The sequence below is a fragment of the Grammomys surdaster genome, unplaced genomic scaffold (genome assembly GCF_004785775.1).
Source record: "Grammomys surdaster isolate TR1022 unplaced genomic scaffold, NIH_TR_1.0 149, whole genome shotgun sequence".
NCBI lineage: Eukaryota > Metazoa > Chordata > Mammalia > Rodentia > Muridae > Grammomys > Grammomys surdaster.
The window spans coordinates 5,063,751-5,074,007 of NW_021604607.1; the positions used below are offsets into that span (position 1 = coordinate 5,063,751).

Here is a 10,257-nt window from a genome sequence, read left to right on the forward strand (position 1 = left end):
CAGGCAAAATCTAGTATAACACATCCAATTTGTATAGAGATTTATAAATTTGGAAAAAGTACATAAGCCTGTTAGTGAAGGCGTGATGTAAAATAATTGGTGGGAGAGAGCACTAGAGAGCAGGAGAGAGAAAACTATGTATAATTAAGATATGATATGCTCACATACAGAATTTTTAAGGAATACATTATAAAAAGGAAAATAAGAATATGTGGTGATATAACATTTTGAGAAATCTAAAGGTTCCCAGTAATGCACATAACATTTGTAATTACAAACATTGTAAGATAAACTATAAGTAAAATAAATAGTCTTTAGCTAGTAATTAAAGTTGTAACAACAAAAGCACATTTATGTTGCAAAGCATTTGCTTGATCTTCTGATCTAGATGAAGAGTAGACAACGGGAAAGAATGGAAACTGAAAACATTCAACAGGTTACTATACTGATTTAGGAAAGAAATAAAGTTGGAAGTGATTGTAAAGCCTTATAATATTGATGACTGAGTTCAACATTTGTGAAATGGATTTTAAAAGGTATTTAGAGAAAACATAACTTGATAGATGATAGTCGACACACTCAGATGAATAAAGTCGCCATAGTTGAAAGTTGAGCATATACAAGATAATGATTGTTATATAAACTCAAATATGTTTTTCTTTATTTGTTTTTGGAATTATTATTAGATACATATGTAAACAAAATTATTCATGAAAATTACATTTTAAGCAGGCTTCCATACTGTAGGTATACATTTGAAGACCATCAACTTATAAAACACAGATAATATATAATGTTTAGAAACATGAAATTATGTTAAAATTTTGATGGGGCTTGCATTGAATCTGTAGATTGCTTTTAAGAAAATGGCTAATTTTTCACTATGTTAATCCTACCTATCCATGAGCATGAGAGACATGTTAGTCTTCAAAGGTCTTCTTCAATTTCTCCTTTCAGAGACTTGAAGATCATGTCATATAGGTCTTTTACTTGCTAGCCAAATGCTGGGATGTGCAGACTTGAAGGGATGATGACCCAAGCTAGCAAACATATTAATGTCATACCTTCTTTCCTACTACCCAAATATACAAGCATAAAACATTAGTAAATTAAATTTCACAGAGCCCAGAATACCTCAAGTTTTCCTTTAGTGATGTACATACAGCAAAGCATTTTGTATCACACTGTTGGGACATTTGACCACACACATAGACGAAGTAACGTCAAGTACCTACAACCTGTACATGGTCTGTACCAATCCACAGTCTCCCTTGCTAGGCATTACCTTAACTAAGTAGGGGAAAACTTCCCACATCTCACCAGCAGGAATTTCAGGCAGTCTCCAGTATAGTCTAGTTTCCCATTACAACATCAGTTACACACAGTGCCTCCCAAATGAAGGAAGCTGAAGATCCTGTCTCATTTTATAACACACATGTTGCATGTGATGTGATGATTCAGTAGTATAGTTTGAAAAACGAGATGAAAGTAATTTTTTGTTAATTTTTGAGATGATATTTTAGCTACCATATTTCTCTTTTCCATTTTCTCCCACCACACTCTCCTATATACTCCTCCTTGCTTTCCTCCAGATTCCTGGCCTCTTTTATTTTCAATTGTTAATGCATTCATATAAGCATTTGTACATACACATATATTCTCAAATGCAACCCATTGAATGCACACAATGTTGCTTTTCTCTGTGCACTTTGGGTTGTTTGTTGGTCTCCTTGATGTTCAGTTAATATTTGGGCAAGCATGTTGGTGATACTTAATAAATACAGCAAGGAGACAAAAATCACACAGCAAACTTCTCTTCTGAAATGTTACTCAAGCCTTGGATATGGATGTGCTTTGTAGATATATCCTTTGAAACTTGAGGGCCACATTGACTACTTCTGATTTTCTGTATGGTCTCTGTAGCAAAAAAAAATGTTCCTTGATGAAAGTGTATATCATACTTACCTGTGAGTATATGGGCAAACATTTATAAATTGTTATTAAGGACTATAAGGATATAGAAAATTAGTGGTTGATGATTCTCTAATAATTGAGACTTCACTAGCATGAAGTACTTTAGGTAGGTTTTTAGTATCTCTTTTGTTGAAGAGTTCCTAAGTCCAATTAAAGAACCATTGTTTGCTGCTATGTTATGCATGACACTACTGCACCACCTTGTCATGCTGTTCATTAATGTGGTTCATATATATCATATCTGTGTGGGACGGTTGGTTATATCACATATTTGGATTGCTTTTGGATGCCTCCTTCTATGAGAATGAAATCTATCTCTTAAGTTTAATGTGAAATCTGGTCACTAATGTTTGAAATATTACCTAGGTATTCTGCTGTTAGAAGTCACCAAACTATAAGAAAGCATACAGCTACATATATGTGAAATTATGGTAAAATAAGATCCCAATATTTGGCCCTTATATGGATACAAACACACACACACACACACACACACACACACACACACACACACACACACATATTACATTATACATGATCTTCCTGATTGATAAAGAAAAGAACTTAAAAAGATTAACAACAACATAGGGAAAATTTTTTCTTTGTAACATAGAAATATATTGAAAACGTCTAACCATTGGCAGTGAAATAAATCACTTGGACTAAGATATAGACAACAGGTTAGCTCATTTCACTTATGTTAATTGTATACCTGAAGTTCTAATTAGTGCTATAAAACTGTATTAATTAACTTTGTCATTGCTGTGACCAAATACCAAAAAAATACAAGGGAAGAAAAATATTATTTTGAGTTAAAGTTAAGGAAATTTGGTAATTGAAAGAGGCATAGTTTCAGGAATGTAAGTCTGACATTGACTTTAAACCACAGTCATGAAGGAAGCAGAGAGAAATGAGTGCTACTGCACAGCTGCCTTTCTTTATATAGTCTAACAAGGTAGATATTCACAGTTCTACTGATATAGTCTATGAAATGCCTTTTGGACATATAGGGATTGGTCTCATAAGGTGACTTTAAATGTTATCAAATTGACAAGATAACCTGCAAAAGAAGTTATCAGCAGAAATAAAATGAGAGACAAAAATTCTTTATTGTCATATGCAAATACTAAGGAGTTCATAAAATATAACCTAATAAGTGATTATATAAAGTCCTAAAGATTTGATATATCTCTTTGTAAAAAATAAAATAGAAAATAATTAGAAACTAAAAATTAAAATTTTATCAGTATGTCTAATTCTCAGTGAGGTGATCCAAGCAGATTCTTTATGATTTTCAATATTGAAGGAAATAGCTGTTGAATTTCTCGGGTTACTAAGTTAATTGAACATTGTTACCTTCATATGTTGTAAGAAACAAATTAAAAGATAGTATGGAAACCCAGAGATGACAAGTAACTGTTACTTTGGAAAAATAGAAAATTATATGCAAGCGATTTTTAGCTTTTTCTATGTATTCTGTAGATAGAAAGGTTATGACACATGCAAATCATTGATCCTTGGAGCCACAAGAAGAAACATATATACTAGTTACAGAAAGAAAGATTTCAGAAACAAGAATTATCAGGGCTTTTGAACCATCTAAAGAGAAAAATAGTCGATAAGAAAAATTCCAGGTCAAATCTAGGAGTAAATTGTCATAATTACAAGAGACCATAACTGTAAAATCACTTTGTCTAACACAGAGCAGTGGTTGGTTGACTCAGAAATCCTCTATGTCCTCTGTGATGAAGAAGAAAAGGGCAGCTAAGACATGACTTCAGATATCAGGTTAAACAAAAACTGAAGAAAAGTTTTGGCTGTAACCTCCAGTGTACCAAAGTGCATGTCAGTTATTACATTTTCATAAGACCTTTCACCTGCATCAACAATGAAACCTGCTCATAATCATAGGTCGAGACAAAAAAAAAAGGATAAGAAATTCTGAAATCATATAGTGTACCCAGTATTCCAGCATCAGGACATGCTCAAAGAAAGATAATTGTGAAAAAGGGCATGAGAAAAGACAGTATGAGATCTTTTACATTTGTTTACAGAATCATATGTATTTAAAGCAGTGTATTAAATCTGAAATCAGTTTTAAAACTTCATTGTAATAATTTAACAAGTATAAATTTATTGAAAACAATGTTTAATAAAAGTATATCATTGTAAATAATGGAAATTAGAAAATCAATCTTAAAATAATTAGCTTATGTTTTTAAAAATATAAGAATCATTCAGACATCAAATGGTTGACTAAGGTAGTCTTCTGCAATTCTGTCTATAATAATAAACTATACTGAAGAAAAATAAGAAAAAAACCCCCATGACTTTCGTATTAGAATGTACCACAAATTTTTCAGTGACACTTTTAGAGTTCAAAGTTGTTAGTTGCTGAAGAGTTCAGGCAGGTAGGTGTAGGGTGAATAAAGTTAATGGTAGTAATTAAAAATTCTGTTTGAAAATGTTAAAATGTTACTTAATACTTCATATGCAAATTAGAATATATTATTTAAAGAAACTTTTGAAAAGAAAAATAAACTACACTGCATCTACTTTCCTATTGTTCCCACAGATATAAATATTCAACTAAGATAATCGAGCTGGGAAATAGATTGTTATATTATTATCAAAAATGAGGTCTTGAGTTTGAATTGCAGGCAACTTCAAGAAATATGGGTATTGCTTTGTGATCAGCATTAGACACAAAAAGATCAGACACAAAATATCTTGAAAGCTCCATAAATTGGCTTGGCAGCTTAGAATCAGATTCTTTGTTAGGATAAAACATAATAGAGCTCCTAAACATCTTCCTTTGGGTTCTACATAGTTACAAATACACATTCATCCATCATGCATATACAACACACATATGTACATAATTCTCTACAAATATTTACATCACACATATACTAATCACCACCAAAACTGCACAAAAACCCAAATCATATTTAATACTATTAGTGGATTCTCTAATTTGGAAAAATCATTAAACTTTTAGAATTCTTACTATAAATAACAAGTTTTCTTCATAGAAGAGCTATCACCTAGTGCAAAGTATGTTCTTACAGTACAGTTCTTTAAATTTATTTATTTAGTTATTAGTATAATTGAGAATGTTAAAATCAAAGAGTATTATTTCATAGTTACAGAAAACTCTATTTTGAATTAATGGGTACATTTTCATTGGAAAAATAAAGCAGATAATTTGAACAGAATGTGATAGTTTATGCCTATAATCTAGTACCCTAGGAGTCTATGACCAGAAGACTTTCCCAAGTTTGATGAGGTAAGAACAGACTGCATAATAAGTTTGGGAAAGCCTGGTAAACAGTGTAAATTACTGTTTAAATAACAAATGTTTGTGAATATACAAAAAGTCAAATTATGTAAGATAAGCAAAATAAACCAATCAGAAACCAACAGCAACAAATGCTGTTATAGGTAGAGACTACAGTGTTTAATTACTGTTCTTCTGACACTTATTTAATAGTTGTATGCGTTAAGTAGTCCATGTTACAATAGTTTATTCTGATAATTTATTTCTATTTTTACATGAATATATATCGTTGTTCATTTCATAAGATTATTAACATATTCATTTAATAAAACAGAACCTCTTTATGACACATAATTTAAGAAAGCTAGAATATGATTTCTATTAAAATAAAGCCATAAATTTTGGTTAGAAAATAAATGCATATCACAGAGAACAGATTCTTCTAAGTACTTTTGATGGAGTAGGATAGAAATATAATAACAATCTTTCAAATGCTAGAATGTTAAGTTTTAAAATTAATATTTATTTTTGAGATTATAATAACATCATCTCCCTGTTGTCCTTCCTCTAAAACTTTCATAGGACTCTTCTTTCTTTTTTAAATATCATGACTTTTCTCACTAATTGCTGATACATGCATATGTATGTTATATACATATGTGTGCCAGTGTGTGTGTGTGTGTGTTTGTGTGTGTGTGTGTGTATTAGGTTCTGTTTTCCCTTTTCTGTCCTGTCCCCAAAACCTCATCCTCCCATATAACTGTTCTGGCTCCCTTACAAATTCATGGCTCATTAATTAATTATTATATGCAAGCATGAATGTACATATATATAATCTTAAATATAATCATCTCAGTTTTTATAATGCTGCTTGTGTGAATGAATTCAGGGGTTGGCCATTTGATATTGATTTAATAGTTATTTGGTGTGTTCTTGTTCTCCCCTAAGAAGACAATTTCTCTGGTTCTCAGCATTCTTTAGTTTTCTCTATCTCTCTGTGTAGGGTTAGGCCTTGTGGTCTTTCTTCCATCACTTTGAATATTTCTTCCATCACATTGGCTTGTCTACTGCTGTTGTCATTATTCTGCTCATATTCAGGTGTCATGTAGGTGAGACTTCATGGATGTATCTTATAACATTCCTAAGAGAAACAATCATATTGCAAACTCCTGGATTTTTTGGATCTAACAATACTTCCATGTTTCTTCATTGTTCCTCCAGTCTTTTTGTAATGATTTAAATCTGTTACAAGAAGTTTACTTCATGAAGGTGAAGTTTAACTTAATCTGTGAGCATAAGTACAAATGTTTAGATTGCTATTAGGGATTATGCTAGTTTAGAAAAGTAGTAAATTCTTATCCAATATCCATGATTTTACTATTATTGACTAGTTGACCACTTTTACAGTACAAGGAATGGTTTCTGTCTTGTTAACTAGATCTTAAGTGTAATTAGACACTTATTCCACATCATAAAGATATGAATGCCACTAGTGTATTCTTAAGGTTATTTTACTGGTCATTGTTGTCTGTCATTGGCATTATATCTGTGTCAAGTGTCATAAATCTCATTTATTTGAAAAACTTATATAGTAATAAATATAGCTAAAAATAAAATAGGACTGAACTTATATAAAACTAAAGAAACATCTTTGGATTAATTATTTAATTGAATCAATAAAATGGTATATTGATTGATTCTAAGTCTAGCTGTTTAGAAATTATTTATTTTCTTGTTTAAAAAAAAAAAAACTGTGAGAAAAGGGGGCGGGGGAGGGACTCGACTTGTTGTGTTGCTACCAGAGAGCCGGATACTGTCTTCCTGAAGCCGCTTCCAGTCTCCAGACCATGTCTCACTTAGTCGAGCTGCCGCCTCCCCTGCACAACAACAACAACAACAACTGCGAGGAAGGCAAGCAGACCCTGCTGCCGATTGCTGGTCTGAACAGTTCCTGGGTGGAGCTACGAATGAACAGCAGCAATGACAATGATAATGAAAATGGGAAGAATGGGGAACTGGAGCACGTTCCTTCCTCGTCTTCTATCCACAATGGAGGACATGGAGAAGATCCTTCTGGATGCACAGCATGAGTCCGGACAGAGGAGCTCAAGAGGCAGTTCTCACTGTGACAGCCCTTTGCCTCAAGAAGAAGAGCAGATCATTTTTGATGTTGAGATGGCCTGTGAAGTGGTGTATTGTAGTGTGAATTTGAGACCTATTGTAAGCATGATCTTGACCTACAAGACTATTTTTTCATACCCAATTCCTGTAACTGTCAAATCCAGTATTTTACTCAAAATCTGTTGGGGCATTTTACTAACCTTGTTCCCTTTTTGGCCTGTAAGAAACTTTCGAGATTCCTAACAGAGTTTACTGTTGTTTAGAAATTTGCAAGGGCTATTCTTCAGCAATGCCACCAGCAGATTATAATCTTGTCAACAGTGCATCGTCTCCTCTTAGTATCACCGGTCACCAGTCACCTCCATCATTCATGCTAGAAGCTGTATTCTAACCATGCAATTACATCTCTTTCTAGATGAGGTCAGGTTTGCAAATAATACTATAAAGGCTTTGTTTAGTCTGTTTTGTTTTGTTTTCCAAGACAAAAACAAGCGTCCCTAAGCTTGAATTTATAGTTACAAAATTAAAACAAAACCAAAAAAACAAAAAAATACACAAGGGAAAAAATATCCTGGGCAATAAAAATGACTTTAAACCAGCTTTGGAGCTGCTCTTTTCCTAAGCCTCCTGTGCCGCTTTCAGTTTGTAGGAGGCAGCCTGAATGAGTGTCAGACAGGAAATAGAAGAATAGAACATACTGGCAGATTTTCACGTTAGTATATTGCAATGTAGTCTTTTCTATGATAGAGAATCTTTATTTCTAAGGAATGACTCAGGCCTAGACATACATAAAACTTACATTTGAGATTTTTGTGCGTTTGGTATTTTCATGTGTTACCTGCATGTGAATTTCTCATGACTTTCTTTGTTTTTCTAGTTTCTTTTTTTTTTTTTTCTAAGAAGAGACTTGGAATGAGTCTGATTCAGGTGTTACTAGAGGCTTCTTGTTTTAGGAAGCTTTGCTGACACTCTGGAGCCTTTACTCTCTGAAGAATAACTTCAGAGTTATTCCAAGTACTTGTGTAACTTGGAAAAGTAGCCTTGGGTTATGGGAACAGTTGATAAAGTTCTGGAAAGATGTCATTCATTCTCTTTGGTTCCTTACTTCCTGTTACTGACTGCAGTCTTCCCAAGGTGTCCCTAGTCTCTCCCAAGCCCCTGTTACTTTCTCACATAGGTGTCATCTCAGTTCTGTCAAATTCCTGACGCTCTGCAATACTCAGAAAATTCTTTGAATGGCAGAATTTATTTTGTCTGTTTCTAAAATATGAAGCTTTAGGACCAAATTGTTAGACAGCATCAGGATTGCAGATTATCTCAAGTAGATTTTGTTAGATTTCAGAGCACGGCATCACTCGGAAGGACTCTGTGTCTTATATATAAATAATTACTGTTTATGATGTACACTTTGCTATAGTTATAGAGCCATTGTGAATTTCAGAGCTAGCAACCTACATGGTGCGCCAGGTTGACTTGAATAAATTTGGCAAGCAGGTTTGCCAGCGTGCAGAAACTAACTCCCCTCTCATGTAAAGGATTATAAAATCGATGTCATATGGAAATGGAAAGGAAGGTAGATAAGACATTTCTGTCATTTTTCAAGAACATGGCTGTTTGTCTTTAGGAAAGTTGATAATATCCAAAATAGTTTTGTGTTATTTTCTTTCTGGCATTTAATGTCTACATGATTTGTGGGCAACTTCTGCCCTTTTCCTTTTTTGCTTTTAAACCTGGTGACACTTGATCTGCCTTCTCACATATTACTTCAAGTGTTTATACTTGAGTTTCTTAGAAAGAAAGTCAATCTGATGGCCTGTTGTTTTGTTGTAGTTGTTGTTTTGAAAAGCTGGAATCAAATTGTGAAGGCTGCTGAGGCTAAACTCCGGCACAGTTTGCAGCGCTGACGTGTGAGCTGGCAGAGCACCGTCACTCTCTGTGCTCATTCTCACAGGCAGACATTGCCTTCTCTCTAAGTTCAGTAGCAGTTTCATCGGCAGTGCCATTGAACTGTGGGAACAGTTATGATTTTCTTTCAACACTAAAACTAAATTGAGTTTTGCCATTTTTCGAAAGTATCAGTAAAATCATGAAATATGTCACAGAAAATCTGTCCATCAGTGAGTATGTACAGTACTGATTTGCAGCTCCAGCATATGGGATGTTCATACTCCTACACAGTGAAACAGATTGTCCTATCACAAAGCAGGATTCAAAGTGGAAATTTAAGATAAGGTTTAAAAAGCTTTATTCCAATTTACAATTTGGGGTGAAAAGCAGGCTTCATTTTAAGTTTATTGAAAAATGGCTCAGATGTTTATAAGTCAAGAGGAAAGCGGCACAGAGAACAACACAGTGAGTTACTCGATTGCAGGAAAGAGTGAAATGGAAACACGGCCTGTGAGACGAATCTCACAGTGAAGCAGCTGTTGGAATTCCTGGTATCAATGGAGCTAGAGTGACATGCATCCTTCGTCGGTCTGTCAGCACTGGCGTCAATCCGTACAGTTTAAAGAACATGTGTAACTTGTAGCTATAAACACTTTGTGTCATTAAAGCTCTCAAAAACCTGAAAAAAAAAAAACATGTAACATGTATAGTGAGGAAAGTAATAGAATTTGTTTATTTACCAACTTTTAAAAACAAAAATCACACATAAATACTTATCACCTATCACCTAATACTTATCTATCTATCATCCATCTATCTATCTGTCTATCTATCTATCTATCTATCATCTATCTAATTAATTGGTGTATTTGCATTTGTTCATGCACACAAATACGCAAAAAATAATATCCAACAGAAATAATCAAAGAATAAGGTGTTGTTATATTTAGAATGATGGTCATAGGAGGGATTTGAAGGAATTACAGGAAGGAGTG

General features: G+C 33.5%; 1 pseudogene; it reads left to right on the forward strand.

The window, feature by feature from the left end:
* Window positions 1-7,101: 7,101 nt before the first annotated feature.
* LOC114619251 lies at window positions 7,102-7,618 on the forward strand (annotated as a pseudogene).
* Window positions 7,619-10,257: the final 2,639 nt, after the last annotated feature.